This window comes from Eubalaena glacialis, chromosome 2 (genome assembly GCF_028564815.1).
Source record: "Eubalaena glacialis isolate mEubGla1 chromosome 2, mEubGla1.1.hap2.+ XY, whole genome shotgun sequence".
Taxonomy (NCBI): Eukaryota; Metazoa; Chordata; class Mammalia; order Artiodactyla; family Balaenidae; genus Eubalaena; species Eubalaena glacialis.
In genome coordinates, this window is record NC_083717.1 from 14,279,142 (window position 1) to 14,297,704 (window position 18,563).

General features: G+C 40.3%; 1 protein-coding gene across 10 annotated transcripts in view; it reads right to left on the reverse strand.

Annotated features, from left to right (window-relative positions):
- MLLT10 (MLLT10 histone lysine methyltransferase DOT1L cofactor) overlaps positions 1 to 18,563 on the reverse strand; it is a 246,892-nt gene that overhangs the window by 223,968 nt on the left and 4,361 nt on the right. Inside the window, exon 1 of one of the 10 annotated variants that reach the window (XM_061181605.1) lies at positions 5,656 to 5,843. The exons of the other annotated variants lie outside the window; for them this stretch is intronic. The gene's annotated coding sequence lies outside the window, so the exon portion shown is untranslated. Of the gene's footprint in view, positions 1 to 5,655; positions 5,844 to 18,563 lie in introns of those variants that run through there. 10 annotated transcript variants of the gene reach the window in all.

Genomic DNA, 18,563 nt, shown 5'->3' on the forward strand with positions numbered 1-18,563 from the left:
TTTTACCAGACTTAAAAAAGAAAACCTAACAACCAGACATTACTATGTTCATAGATTGGAAGATTCAAAACTGTAAATAGATGTCTCAAATTGATTTACAGAATCAATGCAAAGCTAATCAAAACACTAAATGGATTTTTCATGGAACAGTAAGATTCTAAATGGTTATCAAATGCAAAGAGCAAGAGGCAAAATATTAAAAAAGAAGAAAAAGACAAGAGGGAAATACTAATTTTATCTGACATATGTCCAGACTTTAAAAAGCTAGAGTAAAAAAGAAAAATAGAAGCTAGAGTAATTTTAAAACTGGTATCGGCATAAAGAACAGAACAGCAAGTCCAGAAACAAATCTACACATATATGAACTGCTGATTCATGACACAGTGGCACAGTACAGCAAAAGTGAAGAGAATGGTGTTAAAGTAACTGGATGTTCCTTTTTAACATAGTATGTAATATATATTATGTGTACAATATGTATAAAATATATAAATATATAATGTACGTAAAATAGATATTTTTCCCCCATTTCATTCTATACATGAAATCAAATCCAGATGAGTTGGTTATAGACCTAAATGTAAAAAGCAGTTAAAAAAAATAATTCTTTTATAGGAAAATCATTTCATGACCTCAAGTTAGGAAAAGATTTAACAGGTTGCAAAAAACACTAAGCACCAAAAAAAAAAAAAAACCCTAAGAACAAAAAAAAACCCACCTGAAAATTTTGACTACAGTGAAATTGAGAACTCTGCATTAAAAGGATAAAAAATGAACCAGTAACACAGAGAAGCCATCTGCAAGTCACAAGTGAGAAAATCTTAATGGCCTATAAATATACAAAAAGGGTTTCACCATCATTAGTAATCAGGGAATTGCAAAGTAAAAACCACAATGAGACTACCAAAATGACTAAACTTAAAAAGACTGACATACTAAGCATTGGGTAAGGATGTAGAGCAAAAAAGCCATTCACTGGTGGGAAAGTAAAGTGAAATAACCACTTCTAAAAAAGGAGTGGCCTCCCTGGCAACCTAACAACTCCACCTCTTAGCACATACCCTAGAGTAACATTTCTCAAGCTTTTTTGACCATGAACCACTCTAAGAAATATGTTTTATACGGCAACCCCATATATATATACACAGAATACTAAAACTGCACTGTCAATTTTTTTCTGTTCTAGTTCATTTTTTAATGCTGGTTGCTCCCCACTAAATTGATTTTATGACCCTTTTTGGAGCAACCCCAGCAGTTTGATTAGTAGTGAGCTGAATTCCTGCAAGTGTACAAGAATATTCACAAAAGTGTTCATAAATTGCAAAACACTGACAAAAATCTACATGTCCATCAACAGGAGAATGGACACTGGTGTAATTCAAATGCTGAAATCATGGAACAAAGGAAATTAATAAACTACAGCTACATGCATCAAATAGATGAATCTCAAAAACAAAATGTAAATCAAAAAAATCAATACAGCATTACTCCATTCACATGAAGTTCAAAACAGCCACAACTAAATAAAATACTGTTTAGAAGTAAAGGAAGAAGAATTAACACAAAATTCAGTAGTTTCTCCTTCAGGTGAAGAGAGGAATGTGCTCAAAGGGAGGCACACAAGAGTCAAAGGTATGGGCAAAATGCTCTCCTTATTAAGCTTGGTCGCTAAATATATGGATACTCACTTTATTATTTTAAGTGTCCATATACTGGGTACACCCTCTTTTCTTTGCATCACAGATCTTACAATTAAAATTAAGTGATGGGGCTTCCCTGGTGGCGCAGTGGTTGAGAATCTGCCTGCCGATGCAGGGGACACGGGTTCGAGCCCTGGGCCGGGAGGATCCCACATGCCGCGGAGCAACTAGGCCCGTGAGCCACAACTACTGAGCCTGCGCGTCTGGAGCCTGTGCTCCACAACAAGAGAGGCCGCGATAGTGAGAGGCCCGCGCACCGCGATGAAGAGTGGCCCCCGCTTGCCGCAACTAGAGAAAGCCCTCGCACAGAAACGAAGACCCAACACAGCCATAAATAACTAAATAAATAAATAAAAAATTTAAAAAAAAAAATAATAAGTGATGAGGGGCTTCCCTGGTGGCACAGTGGTTAAGAATCTGCCTGCAAGGCACGGGACACGGGTTTGAGCCCTGGTCTGGGAAGATCCCACATGCCGTGGAGCAACTAAGCCCGGACGCCACAACTACTGAGCCTGCGCTCTATAGCCCGCGAGCCACAACTACTGAAGCCCGTGCGCCTAGATCCCATGCTCCGCAACAAGAGAAGCCACTGCAATGAAGGGTAGCCCCCCGCTCGCCGCAACTAGAGAAAGCCCGCGCACAGCAACGAAGACCCAACACAGCCAAAAATAATCTTTTAAAAATAATAATAGGTGATGAAAATTCTACACATAAACACACACAAGTGAGAAAAGTAAATTAAAATGCACAGGGTGGGTCCAAAGAAATTAGGAGTCTTTGTTTGAATATGAGTAAAATATCAATACTCTTACGGCTTATAATGCACAGTTATTTGTACAAAGGACAAAAGAAATATATTTTGACATACATTATCCATATATCAAAGAAACACAAAGGATGGAGTGTGTTTGGCAGAGAAAACTAGCACTTCCCCCCAAAAGTTAGTCGCCAAAAGCACTCAAACATCCGTAAATATTAATCATATGTTGCCAAAGAAGTGAAGAGAAAAAAAGCTTCTGGAAAGTCCTTTTTTTTTTTAAATTTATTTATTAATTTTTGCCTGCTTTGGGTCTTCGTTGCTGCGTGCAGGCTTTCTCTAGTTGCAGCGAGCAGGAGCTACCCTTTACCGCGGTGTGCGGGCTTCTCATTGCGGTGGCTTCTCATTGCGGTGGCTTCTCATCTTGCGGAGCACGGGCTCTAGATGTGGGGGCTTCACTCGTTGTGGCACGTGGGCTCAAGTAGTTGTGGCACACGGGCTTAGCTGCTCCGGGGCATGTGGGATCTTCCCAGACCAGGGCTCGAACCCGTGTCCCCTGCGTTGGCAGGCGGATTCTTAACCACCGCACCACCAGGGAAGCCCTGGAAAGTCTTAAGTGAAATGAAACTTTCATGTACAGAGATACAGCTCATCTAAACTACCCCATCCTAATTTGTTTTTTTTTGGCCACACAGCACAGCATGCGGAACTTGCCCAAGCAGGAATCAAACCCTGTGCCCCCTGCAGTGGAAGCGTGGAGTCTTAACCACTGGACAACCAGGGAAGTCCACTCCATCCTAATTTTAAAGACAAAAGGAATCAGGTAGGAACTACGGGGGTTAAAACATACACATACAATAGCAGAAACTAATGAACCTCAGAAAAGATCCAAACATGAGGGAATAGTGTCCTTATTATTGATAATATACTTCCTAATCCTACCACATTGATGCTATTTCACTTTCTCCTATTGTAAAATAACATCAAGGACTTCCTTGATGGCACAGTGGTTAAGAATCCGCCTGCCAATGCAGGGGACAGGGGTTCGAGCCCTGGTCTGGGAAGATTCCACATGCCACGGAGCAACTAAGCCCGCACACAACTACTGAGTCTGCGCACTCTGGAGCCCACGTGTCACAACTAGAGAGAAGCCCACGTGCCAAAACCAGAGAAGCCCGTGCACCGCATCGAAAGATCCCACATGCCCCAATGAAGATCCTGCATGCCGCAACTAAGACCCGATGCAGCTAAATAAATAAATAAATAAATAACATCATCTCTGGAGAGCCCAGGGTTCAAAACCTGGCTTACCCACTTTTATGTGACCCTGAACAAATCATTAAACCTCTCTTTGCCTCAAGTTGCCTCCTCATTAAAAAAATTTATATTAAAATAGTACCTCTATTTCATTGTCCTGTTGAGAGGGTGAAATGATGTATTCCTCTGTATTAAGCACCTGACACTACTTGGCACGTTATTAGAGCTCCATGACATTTTGCACATGAGGAAACTGAGGCTTATGAGATAAAATTGCACAGGCATAAATCTAGTCCGTCTGACTCCAAAGCCCATGATCTTAACACTACTACCATACTACTTGGATATCTCTGCATGAGATTATGGATTATGGATTTTTTTCTTTCCACTTATCTTTCTTTCTTTCCCTAATTATCAAAAATGAGCAGGCCTGCACTATACTAAAATCAGAGCAAAATTTTTTTAAGACAGAAGATAACAAATACTCTGGGCTTTGGGAGTCAGAGAACAGAAAAGCACTTGCAGCATCTGAGAATAAAATGCTGAAGTAATCTTTTGGGGTTATCTGTCTATTCACGGCTATGTGGAGGATACAGTGCAGAAAGTGAAAATAGGAGGGGTAGGGACAAGATAGATGGAAAAAGAAAAATTTACATCATGTTAGGGCAGCTATAATTTCTACTTGTCCCTAGAGCAATACCACCATAAATTTCTGACCCTACTATGTAACTACAGAACTAAATTTTTTATTGTTGGGGCCGGGGTTGGGGGGGGGGGGTGGTTACCCAGCCACACTCTGTGCAGAAATTACATGTGTGAGAGTGGAAATACTGCGGACCTGACAAAAGAATTTTCCCTGCACCAACAGGGTAACTAAGGAACTAAGATCCCGCATGCCACTATAGGAAGATTGGGAAATAACAAATCATATTTGCTTTATAGGAGATAATCTTGAAATGTTGGGGAGGGGGACAGTACTGAAAGGAGAGAGGTAAAAAGACAAGGGAGAAAAGTTCATTCAAAAAATGTGTAACATGCTACCTTTTTGTAGAAAAGAAAGAAAAACAAGAGTCTATATATGTAGAAATATATACATACATGAATAAACTAGAAAAATGAATTAAAAACTAGTAACAACAGAGAAAGATGGAAAGCTAAACTGGGCAAATAAGAGGCTGGTTTAGCAGGAAGAATTTTCACTGTGTATCTTTTTATATTTTCTGAACCATGTCAATATATCATCTAACCAAAAGTTACATAATTTAAGCTGTTGAAATAATCTAGACAGAAAAATAATCTAGATTATGTCAGTGACTACAGAAGTAGAGAAATTAAATTTAAGATGCCTAGGATATCTAAATAGAGATATCCAGAAGCCAACTGCAAATATGGATCTAAAGGCTAGAAAATTTTTCAGGTGATAGTGATGCCTCAAGGCATCCATAAGCATGCCTAAGTTTATCTAGGGTGAGGTAATCAAACAGGCCAGAAAAGTAATCATCTAACATAAATTTTAAACAAGTAAATAAGTAATGCCAAATAGGAATCCAAAAGGCAATGTTTAAAGAGGTACAAGTAGAAAACAGTTTATCAGAAGTCATGAGAAAAGAGAGTTGCAAGAAAGATGAGTGATCACAGTTTTAAATGCTGAAAGTAGATCAAGTATAATGAAAAGTGAAAAAAAATTTTTGAATTTGGCCGTGTGAAGTTAATAGCAAAATCAACAGAGTGGTAGACTTAAGAGTCAAATGTAACAATGTGAAGAACGAATGAACAGGAATTTGTGATATTTTATTTACTTATTTATACCTAAAATTTTTTTCAGAAAAGGATTAGAGGCAGACTACAAATAAAGGACCTGTATTATAATAAAAAAACAGAAAAATGAACAGTGAAAGCCAGTATGAGGGACATCCCCTGATTTAGGGAAACTGCTCTTACCCCTGACTCCAACTATGTAGTTCTAGTGAGGGTTGTCATTCATAGTACCCTCCCCACTCCAGCCACAGGGATGGTGGGTACATGATCCAAGACAGGCCAATCAGAGTCCTTCCCAGGATTCTTCAAGACAGCCCCTTCTTCTGGTAGAAGGGGCTAGGAAGATGAGAGCCAAGAGCTGCCAGCAGTCATGGTTCCAGCCTCATGAAGTAGAGAGTCTGTAGTATGAGAGAATGAAATCAACACGCAGAGAAACAGAGATAAGAGGTGAAGTCCTAAACCCCACAGGACGAGGAGGAGAAAACAAATATACTAATAATCAGATTAACATAGCTGATGTAACTAAAGACCAGATTTGGTTCTGGGCTGCCTGATAGCCAGAACAAAAAGAAAAACGGAATACGTATCATAGAGCTATCAAAAAAGGAGGAAATATACCAGATTCTAAAGGGAGACAATTTTCCTTATGCTAAATTATTAAAAGAATTTCTTGTACATGGATTTTTATATAAGGGTCACTGAAAGACAAAACAGACAGTGTCCATAATGAGAGTGGTACAGCAAATGCTGATTTCATATGCTACTGCTTAAAATGACAATTAAGGGACTTCTCTAGCAGCCCAGTGGTTAAGACTCCTTGCTTCCACTGCAGGGGGCACGGGTTCAATGCCTGGTCGGGGAACTAAGATCCCGCATGCCACGCAGTGTGACCAAAAAAAAACAAACAAAAAAAAAACAAGACGATTAAGTTACACCTTAATCATTAAGCACAACTGAAAGGCTAGACCACAGTAGGCAGTTGAAGAAGCAGAGATATCAACTAATGGTTTTATTCTTCCAGGAAGCCTGCGAGTAAAAGGTGAAAAATGTAAAGGGAAAGTAAAATCCATGGGAAGATTCAAAAATGACTGTGAGGGCTTCCCTGGTGGCGCAGTGGTTGAGAATCTGCCTGCCAATGCAGGGGACACGGGTTCGAGCCCTGGTCTGGGAAGATCCCACATGCCACAGAGCAACTGGGCCCGTGAGCCACAATCACTGAGCCTGCGCGTCTGGAGCCTGTGCTCCGCAACAAGAGAGGCCGCGATAATGAGAGGCCCACGCACCGCGTTGAAGAATGGCCCCCACTTGCCGCAACTAGAGAAAGCCCTCGCACGGAAACGAAGACCCAACACAGCCATAAATAAATAAATAATAAATAAATAAACCCAAAAGTTAAAAAAAAAAAAAAAAAAATGACTGTGAGCTGCGTGGGAACAAATCAAGTAAAAAGGACAGACTAAAAGGTAAAACAAGACCCTGGAAGAAGTGGGAAAAGACTACATCATGAGAACAGGCAGTTAATTCCACTTGAAAACTACCTCCTCTCCTTCCAAAAACTCCACTGAATGACATAAAAAGGGCAAAATCACAAATCACAAAAGGGAAACAAACATAAAGGAAGACAACAGTTCTAAAACTTTGGAAGCTAGGAAGGAAAAGAGTAGCAAATGACGTAGCGCATGAGAAAAGGCTGCTGCAGTAAGGCAAGTCCAAAAGCAACGCGTCTCGGGCCACACGGCGCCCCAGCTGAGGGACCTCAGGCGCCACATCATAGCGGTGGTGCACGCCCCTGAGAGGGACGGGTTCAAGTAGGGCTCAAAACAGGATGAGGGATAAGATAAAACCTGAAAGATAATCAACGCCCCCCCCAAATCCCTTCTCTACACACTACCAGGTAACTCTCTCTCCCACAGCCGAGAAAACTGCACAAAGGGTAAACAAAAGGAAATTCGGACCTGGAGACATCAGACACATCTGAGCAAAGGCGTACTGAAATATCTAGTTCTAGATCGTGAAATTCCAGCAACCAATGGCTCAAAGAATACTGGTAACCAGGTTTGTGAATCCCAAACAGATGACTGGAGGATTTTTCTCTGAATAAACTAACCAGTTGGTGGCATCCCAATAAAAGAACCCAGCTAGACACCTACAATGAAGCCAATCTGCCAACAATTTCTGCCACACACACAGAACTTCCAGTCACCTCATTAGGAGCTTGTCTTAAATTCAAATGGACGGCTACCAGTCACTAGATTTGTAAGCAAAGTCCCTAACAAGACAGGCCAAAACAAATGGTACAAAGGAACTCTGAGGAAAAGAGTCCCAGGAGCAGAAGAAAACTTCAGAACACTGAAACAAAACAAAAACAACCATCTGGTTAACATCCTCACAGAATTAAGAGAAAATATTGCACTTAAGAAACAAAAGCAGAGGATAAAAAATAAACATTCAGAAAGCATAAAAGAGCCTCTGGAAATTAAAAGTATAATAGAATTTAGAAATTTAAGTGAAAGAATGGAAAATAAAGTAAGAAACTGCCTCAGAAAGTAAAACAGAAATAGATTAACTTAAATGCAAGATCAGTTCAAAAGGTCCAACATCCAAATAAAGAAAAATACAGAAAAAGTAAACAATGATAACAGAACTGAGGAACTGTCAAAAATAATTCCAAAAAATTCTCCCTTAACTAAACTCATGTTCCCTAACATGATTTACCAAATTGAAAGGGCCACTGTGTGCCCAGTACAATGACTGAGGGACAGCACACTAACTACCATGAGAAATAGCAGGTAAACTAGCTACAGAAAACACACTAAATCCAGAGAGAACAATCACATACAAAGGATTAGAAATCAGAACTTCATTGGTCTTCTTAAAAGAAACACTGACAGCTAAAAAGTAATGGAGAAATATCTTCAAAATTTTGAAGGAAACTTATTTCCAACCAAGAAAGAATTCCATATTCAGGCAAACTATCCATCAAGTAAGATGGTAAAACTTTTTTCCTTTTTGGAATTTTAGAACGTATAGAAAATTGAATTTATAGACTACCTCATTCATTAAAGTGGAAAATTACATGAAGAAATGACTAGAAAGTATGCAAAGATTTAGCCTTAAATAAAGAACACAAGGAAAATGAAAATACAAGACAATTATTAATCCCAGGAAAAAAGAAAAAAAAATTAAGAACGAAAACAATCTTAGTATGCTTTTGGCTCAGAAATAAACAAAATATTTAAATAGTCATAATAACATAAAATTTTCTGTTTAACACTCCTGACTTAACCAAAATTTGTGATATACTGAAAGACAACGTCTAAAACTGATATGTCAAGAATAGCTGCTTCAGGCTTCCCTGGTGGCACAGTGATTAAGAATCCACCTGCCAATGCAGGGGACACGGGTTCAAGCCCTGGTCCGGGAAGATCCCACATGCCACGGAACAACTAAGCCCGTGCACCACAACTACTGAGCCTGCATGCTGCAACTACTGAAGCCCGTGTGCCTAGAGCCTGTGCTCCACAACAAGACACCGCAATGAGAAGCCCGCACATCGCAACAAAGAGTAGCCCCTGCTCGCCACAACTAGAGAAAGCCCGTGCACAGCAATGAAGACCCAGTGCCACCAAAAATAAATAAATAAAAATAAATAAATAAATTTATTTTTTTAAAAAAAGAATAGCTGCTTCTACATTCCTTGTCAAGAGTCAAGCAGCATGGTACTGTTTTACTGTGTGTGCAAAAGAATCTTTTGGTACTACTGACTGTGCATTTTTCACTTTGATAAACATAAAAATTAAATCTAAACAAAAAATGGAATAAATAGGTACAATGGGCAATGTATCAATGTACCCAATGTTTTCATTTCTCTTACTAGTTATGTAGGCAGGTTAGAAAAGGATACAAGTATTAAATGCCTACTTCATGTCAGCTGTTATGCTAAGTTTTTCTCACAATAAAAGAAAGGAATTCAAGAAGTGAGACAATGGAAATTGGCTACTTGCTATTTTATGTATGGTGGTAAGCACTAAATCTGTTAACTTTTTAAAATCACCTCTTTCAAAGCTATAGGAACTCAGGATGCTACACCGAATTTAAAAGCAAAGAGTAGACATGAATCATCAGTAAGTGAAAAAAACGTTAGCAAATGTTAAACTTTGAAGGCATTCTATTTAAAGTATATAGGCTGGGACTTCCCTGGCAGTCCAGTGGTTAAGATTTCGCCTTACAATGCAAGGGGGTGCAAGTTCGATCCCTGGTCAGGGAGATAAGATCCCACATGCCTCACGACCAAAAAACCAAAACATAAAACTGAAGCAATACTGTAACAAATTCAATAAAGACTTTAAAAGTGGTCCACATTAAAAACAAAACTTTAAATAAATAAAGCATACAGGCTAAAAAGCTCATACAGGAATAAAACAAAAAAGTTATATATAATTTTTTTTTTTAATTTTTGGCTGTATGGGGTCTTCGTTGCTGCATGCAGGCTTTTCTCTGGTTGCGGCAAGCGGGGGCTACTCTTCACCGCGGTATGCAGGCTTCTCATCGCAGTGGCTTCTCTTGTTGCAGAGCACGGGCTCTAGGCGCACGGGCTTCAGTAGTTGTGGCACACGGGCTCAGTATTTGTGGCTTGCAGGCTCTAGAGCACAGGCTCAGTAGTTGTGGTACACAGGCTTAGTTGCTCCTCGGCATGTGGGATCTTCCAGGGCCAGGGCTCAAACCCGTGTCCCTACATTAACCACTGCGCCACCAGGGAACCCCCTACAATATCTTTTTCAAACTGCCACTGAAGACGCCCCATCCTGGCTTCTTGTACTCATAAGTCAGAGGTATATAAGATAAATAAATCTGAGAACAAATTTTTAATTGCGTAGATAAAGGTAAATCTTCTTGTGGTACAAATAAAAAAGAACTTAAAAGCTAAAAGAATCAACATTAGTTCAAGCTGAGAAAGTCAATGAAGATACCTGATCTAATATATACCTTAGAAGCTGGGGTTGACTATGACACCAGCACAGACCCTAGATGTGCTGTGTAAGGACAGGAAATGGTAAGGGCCAATCCTACCGAAGGAGAATCTATCTCAAAAAAACATGGACTGGACCACTAAGACTAGAGAAAATTCATTTAAGAGGATAACTCAGCTGGGAGGAGAACCACTTTCAACCTTCCCCTCCCTTCTTTCTGCCTGGAACATCTCTCTGCAGTCACAATGACTGCCATGCTGTGACCGTAGAACAATGCTGAAAATGAAAACTATCTGCTAAGGTTGGTATGGTAGAAAAACAGAGAAAGTCTGATCCCTAAAGATTTCACAGAGGGACTTCCCTGGTGGTCCAGTGGTTAGGACTCCGCGCTTCCACTACAGGGGGAACGGGTTCAATCCCTGGTCAGGGAACTAAGATCCCGCATGCCACGTGGTGCAGACTAAATAAATACAGATCTCACAGAGCTGTCATAAAAGCTTAAAATGCATTTCTCACCTCCTTTCAAATAAGAAATTAGTAAATTTGTAAATTGCTGATCTGTAGAAGCCACTGTAATCTGGTCTTTGTTACTAGCAGCCAAAAGCAATTCTTAACAGATACAGAGCAAATGCAAAAACTTCCCTCAGTGACACCTCCACAAACCCAGGTTAGAGGACCAGGAATCCCAAGAAAGAAAACAACTCTTAAAGATTAGCTCGCAGTCAAAAATTACAAAGTATGTGAAGACATCTACCACCACAGTTAAAAAACAAAACAAATGAAAGAATTGCAGAATCTCTGAGAAATTTTAAAGTAAGTATGTTTTGGGGACTTCCCTGGTGGCGCAGTGGTTAAGAATCTGCCTGCCAATGCAGGGGACACGGGTTCGAGCCCTGGTCCGGGAAGATTCCACATGCCACAGAGCAACTAAGCCCAGACGCCACAACTACTGAGCCTGCGCTCTAGAGCCCACAAGCCACAACTACTGAGCCCATGTGCTGCAACTACTGAAGCCCGTATGCCTAGAGCCCGTGCTCTGCCAACAAGAGAAGCCACTGCAATGAGAAGCACGTGCACCACAGCAAAGAGCAGCCCCCACTTGCCTAAACTAGAGAAAGCCCACGCACAGCAACGAAGACCCAATGCAGCCATAAATAAATAAATAAATTTATTTTTATAAAAAGTATGTTTTTGCCACAACTAAGAAGCCCGCATGCCGCAACGAAGATCCCACATGCCACAACTAAGACTTGGCGCAGCCAAAATAAATAAATAATAAATATTTCTTTCTTAATAGAGTTTTTTGTTTGGTTTTTTTTAAGTGAAAGGTTTATTCAGGCAGAAACCCACTCCATAGACAGAGCGTGGGCTGTCTCGGAAGGCAAGAGGCCAAAATAAGTTATGTTTTAAATATTCAAATAAGTAAATAAATATACTCTTTAAGACTATAATAGGGACTTCCCTGGTGGCACAGTGGTTAAAGATACACCTGTCAATGCAGGGAACATGCATTCGATCCCTGGTCTGGGAAGATCCCACATGCCACGGAGCAACTAAGCCTGTGCACCATAACTACTGAGACTGCACTCTAGAGGCCGTGAGCCACAACTACTGAAGCCCGCGCGCCTAGAACCCATGCTCCGCAACAAGAAGCCACCACAATGAGAAGCCCGTGCATCGCAACTAAGAGTAGCCCCCACTCGCCACAACTACAGAAAGCCCACGTTCAACAACGAAGACCCAAAGCAACCAAAAATAAATAACTAAATAAAATTGATTCTTTAAAAAAAAATAAGGTGGAATTAAAATGTAAACAACAATAAAACTGATTTTGCAAGGTAAAGAGAGTGAACACAAGGTGTCCTAAGGTCCTTGGTTTTGTTCAAAAGGAGTACAAAGATTAATCTTAGGGCTTCCCTGGTGGCGCAGCGGTTAAGAATCTGCCTGCCAATGCAGGGAACACGGGTTCAAGCCCTGGCCTGGGAAGATCTCACATGCCCCGGAGCAACTAAGCCCGTGCGCCACAACTACTGAGACTGCGCTCTAGAGCCCGCGAGCCACAACTACTGACCCCGCATGCCACAACTACTGAAGCCCGCGTGCCTAGAGCCTGTGCTCTGCACGCAACAAGAGAAGCCACTGCAATGAGAAGCCCGCGCAACGCCACGAAGAGTAGCCCCCACTCACCGCAACTAGAGAAAGCCCCGCGCATAGCAACAAAGACCCAATGCAGCCAAAATAAATAAATTAATTTAAAAAAAAAAAAAGAAAAGATTAATCTTAGACTCACAGAAAAAATATAAAGCATGTACATTAAAATATTAAGGGCAATCACTAGAAGAAAAGAAATGGAACATATAACCTCCAAATCAGACCAGATTTTTTAAAAAAAGAATAAAGAACAATCACTCCAACTGAAGAAAAAAAAAAGAGGAAAAAATATAAGCATGGTAAATATATAACACAAAATAAAAATTTAAGAAGTAAGCCCAAATGTATCAGTCGTTACTATAAATGTAAACAAATAATCTGTAATGCATGTTAATACAGATTCTTAGACTATGTTTTTTTTAAAAACCAAGCTTCACTATATTTACAAGGATGTTCACTGCAGCACTATTTGTGATTATGAAAAATTGGAAACCTAAATGACAATCAATAAAGGAATTAAATAAATTACAGTACATTCTGTGACAGAATACTAAAAAGCAGATAAAAAGAACGAACTAGATCAATATATATCAGTGTAGTGATGTCACAAGTAGCTATGTCACAAATCACAGAACACATATATAGAATTTACCATTCCTGTAAAATAATACACTACTTGGTGGTGTGTATGGATATATGCGTGTAGTAACAAAAATTAAAACATAGATGGTAATATATATATATACAATGGACTATTAGTCTTAAAAACAAGGAAATTCTGCCATCTGTGACAACATAGATGGACCCTGAAGGCATTATGCTAAATGAAACAAGTCAGACAGAGAAAACAAATACTATATGATCCCACTCATATATGGAACCTTAAAAAAACCAAACTCAGAAACAGAGAACAGATTGGTGGTTGCCAGAGGCAGTGGGTAGTGGGTTGGGGGAAATGGTGAACGTGGTCAAAAGGCACAAACTTCCAGTTATAAAATAAGTGAGCTCTGGGGATGTAATGTACAGCATGGTGACTGTAGTTAACAACACTGTATTGTGTATTTGAAAGCTGCTAAGAATAAATCTTAAAAGTTCTCATCAAAAGAAAAAACAATTTGCAACTAGGTGAGGTGATGGATGTTAACTAAACCCTCTGTGGTGCTCATTTTGCAATATATACATATATCAAATCATTATGTTGTACACCTTACACATTCTGGTGTTACATATCAATTATAGCTCAATAAAACTGGCAAGAAAAAAATACAGAGAAACTGGCCCCACAGACATTAACAGGGTAATGGCTGACCCAGACTGGGGAGAATACAAATAGTACTTCAACTTAATTTTTTAATTTATTGTTCTTTTTAAGCAGAAGGGAAGATTTGAAGCAAATATGAAGAATGGACATTTGTTCAATCTGGGTAGGGAACACACAGATAGTCATTTTATGTTTTATACTGCTCAGAACTACTTGGGATAATCAAATGCATATTAATATAATTTTAATTTGTAGAATTAAATCTAAATATATAATTAGTGTGATTAAGTGTTTTGCATATGGTTTTACAGATTTACAGTAATTTATTTGCATTATGTATGCTCAATAAGAAAAAATTTAAAAATAAAATAGTGCATCCCTAGATCAATCCCTAAAGCCCTGGTTTTGAGTCCATCCAGTGGTTCCTCCCTAACAATGCAAAAAGCCAGGAAGAACTGCAATAAAAAGAGGCAGAGCAATAGAAGAAAGTTACAGCTCACCTCCTGGAGGAAAGGAATCATCTTTCATTTAGAGCAAGAAGAGCAAGACCTAAACAATGCAAATTCTTAATGGGCTTTTGGCCATTTTATTTTTTACACAATCCACTGTCAACACATTTTCCAAGTAGAATAATTAAATATCTAAAATATCCTCTCTCTGTATCTCATTAAAATTGTATAAGTAGGTAAAATTTCTAATAAATCTCTTCAGCCTGTGGTAGTTACGAACAGATACACAGTAAACACAAAAACAGTCATCAGAACTTCCCTGGTGGCACAGTGGTTAAGAATCCACCTGCCAATGCAGGGGACATGGGTTTGATCCCTGATCCAGGAAGATCCCACATGCCGTGGAGCAACTAAGCCCGGGTGCCACAACTACTGAAGCCTGTGCGCCTAGAGCCTGTGCTCCGTAACAAGAGAAGCCACTGCAATGAGATGCCCATGTGACGCAACAAAGAGTAGCCCCCGCTCGCCGCAACTAGAGAAAGCCCGCACGCAGCAATGAAGACCCAACGCAGCCAAAAATAAATAAAATAAATAAATTTACTTTTAAAAAATGTTAATTAAAAAAAAAAAGAACACATACACATTAAATACAAAAACAGTCATCAGAATTTCCCTGGTGGCACAGTGATTAAGAATCCACCTGCCAATGCAGGGAACATGGGTTTGATCCCTGACCCAGGAAGATCCCACATGCCACGGAACAACTAAGCCCATGTGCCACAACTACTGAGTCTGCGCTCTAGAGCCAGCGAGCCACAACTACGGAGCCCGCGCACCACAACTACTGAAGCCTGCGCGCCTAGAACCCACACTCCGCAACAAGAGAAGCCACCACAATAAGAAGCCTGCGCATCGCAACAAAGAGTAGCCCCTCTTGCCGCAACTAGAGAAAACCCACGCACAGCAACAAAGACCCAACGCAGCCAAAAATAAATAAATAAATTTATTAAAGGAAAAAAAAACAGTCATCAATGAGTGTTTTAACCTCTAACCACGGGACTTCCCTGGTGGTGCAGTGGTTAAGAATCCACCTGCCAATGCAGGGGACACGGGTTCGAGCCCTGGTCCAGGAAGATCCCACATGCCGCAGAGCAACTAAGCCCGTGTGCCACAACTACTGAGCCTGTGCTCTAGAGCCCGCGAGCTGCAACTACTGCAGCCCGCGTGCCTAGAGCCCATGCTCCGCAACAAGAGAAGCCACCACAATGAGAAGCCTGCGCACCGCAAGGAAGAGTAGCTCCCGCTCACCGCAACTTGGGGAAAGCCCACCACAGCAACAAAGACCCAATGCAGACAAAAATAAAATAAATAAATTTATTTAAAAAAAAAAAAAACTCTAACCACTGTGACAGCAGTTAGTAAACAATGAAGTCTAATGAAAATATTTCAATAAAAATTCTTGGGCTTCCCTGGTGGCACAGTGGTTGGGAATCCACCTGCCAATGCAGGGGACACGGGTTCGATCCCTGGTCCCAGAAGATCCCACATGCCATGGAGCAACTAAGCCCGTGTGCCACAATTACTGAGCCTGTGCTCTAGAGCCCACGCGCCACAACTACTGAAGCCTGCGCGCCCTAGAGCCCGTGCTCCGCAACAAGAGAAGCCACCCAGTGAGAAGCCTTTGCACAACGAACAGTAGCCCCCACTCGCTGCAACTAGAGAAAGCCTGCACACAGCAACGAAGACCCAACGCAGCCAAAAATAAATTAATTAATTTTTTTAAAAATTATTCACTTGAGGTGAATAAAGCAATTCGAGTGTTTTTTCTGAACAGTGAATGCCTAACAAAGAGCTTCCCTTAAAAACCAACCAGGGTGAGAGAGTGTCATGGACATATATACACTACCAAATGTAAAATAGATAACTAGTGGGAAGCAGCCGCATAGCACAGGGAGATCAGCTCGGTGCTTTGTGACCACCTAGAGGGGTGGGATAGGGAGGGTGGGAGGGAGGGAGATGCAAGAGGGAAGAGATATGGCAACATATGTATATGTGTAACTGATTCACTTTGTTGTAAAGCAGAAGCTAGCACACCATTGTAAAGCAATTATACTTCAATAAAGATGTTTAAAAAAAAAAAAAAAAAACCAACCAAACTTTCCCTCAATTCCCCATCTATTTTTATTTCTCTCTTTCCTTATTTTCAACATTCAATCTAACCCTGCAATCCTTACTCTTTTCGATGCCCTATCATGAGGGTTCTGCCCAAACCAGAGAACTACAACTGCTGTCTCAAGCACTTGTCTTAGTCCTTCAGCATCCTTGGCAGCAATGTCACTATCAAAAACTCTTTCTTAAAAAAAAAAAATTGTGGACTTCCCTGGTGGCGCAGCAGCTAAGAATCCACCTGCCAATGCAGGGGACACGGGTTCGAGCCCTGGTCCGGGAAGATCCCACGTGCCGCAGAGCGACTAAGCCCGTGTGCCACAACTACTGAGCCTGTGCTCTACAGCCTGCACGCCACAACTACTGAAGCCCGTGCGCCTAGAGCCCGTGCTCCACAACAAGAAAAGCCACCGGAATGAGAAGACGGTGCACCACAACAAAGAGTAGCCCCTGCTCGCCATATAAACTAGAGAAAGCCCGCGCGCAGCAACGAAGACCCAACGCAGTCAAAAATAAATTAATTAAAAAAACAAATTAAAAATAAAATGGGTATAGAATGTTAATATTTTAAAAAAAACAAAAAACAAAAACTGTCTTTGTTGCTACTGGACCCTGCAGGTTCTCCTTTCCTGACAGTTCATTATCCATCCTTGGAAACTCGTTCTTACTCTCCCAAATGTGAACATTCACCATAGTTCTGTCTTCACTCTTCTTTTCTTTAACAAAAAACGTCACTTGTTTCCCAATCTTCCTTCTACGCAGCTCCAAGTCTAACTTGTCTTCATTACTTTAACCCTAAATTTCCAATGAAAAATCCTAGCGGCATCAAAACCAACATGCCCAAAACAGAACTTTCCTTACTCTTCAAATTTGCTCTCCTTCCTTTGTTACTGTTAATGGTATCACCATTCCAGAGTGCTCAACCTTGACATCTCAGAATCATCTCTGATTATTCACTTTCCTTCACCCCACACCCATTTCTGTCATTTCCTCCTTCAAAATGCTCCCTCTCTTCCTTTCTACTCCCTCCCTTTCTACTCTCACATTTTTATAGTAACAGCATCCTAAGACTTTCAGTTTCTAACCTCCCCTTTCAAAGCCATTCTATATACAACCAAACTTCTTGTCTAAAAATACTGCTTTATTGTTCTGGATTTTTACTCCTCAGTATCTGTCAAGGTACCACCAGTTCATAATTCCCCCTCTTCTGAAAAGTGAGCTATCCCAAACCCACAGAGATCTCCCTGTGTCTGAGCAACTCAACCCTATTGTCTAGCCATGGCTAGCTAACTGGTCCAGAACTAGACAAGCCAAGACAGTTTTTTTTCCCCCAAAAGGAACATGAGATTCGCACTGCAATTTAGCCTCTTGAGACAGGAGACAGAAAATATTAAGAGCTGAAGTATGGCCATCTTTCACCACAGGAGGCAATATACAACACCTTGGTTGAGAGCTTCATCACAGCCCAGACTCCAACTAGATATGTATTTCTCTTAACTACGCTATCTTTATCTATGAAATGAAAGTAACAGAATATCTACCTCATATATTTGATAGGTAAAGAAAATAATTGGTATAGAACATTCAGCACAGTATCTGACAAATGGTAAACAATCAAAAAAGTTAACTATTGATTTTCGGAGTAAGTAGCAGAGAAAATCTGCAGAAAGGAAAAGAATGAAGCAGACACACAGAGAAAAGCAGAAATAATATTAAAACTAATTCCATTCCCGTTCTAATTCATGGGTACATTTTCAGGTTAGGTTTCTTGGCTACTACGTCCTTATAACAAAATGCCCTTTCTTTGCTTATTTAAGCTTGGAATGAGTTTTTGTTTTTTACAAACAACCCTACCTTGTATAATTGTACACTACAGGAATTTAGAAGATGCTGTACCTCTTCTTTAATTAACGACCCCCACCATCCTACCAAATAAAGCTAAAATAAAATGGGTCCTCCAATATACCTTTATATACCTTTTAAGATAAATACCTTATTCACCTGAATATCCTGACCATGACTTCAGAGAGGAAAAATAGAAACAGGCAACAAGTGGCATTTGAGGCAAATAACACTGCCATTTTACCACTCCCC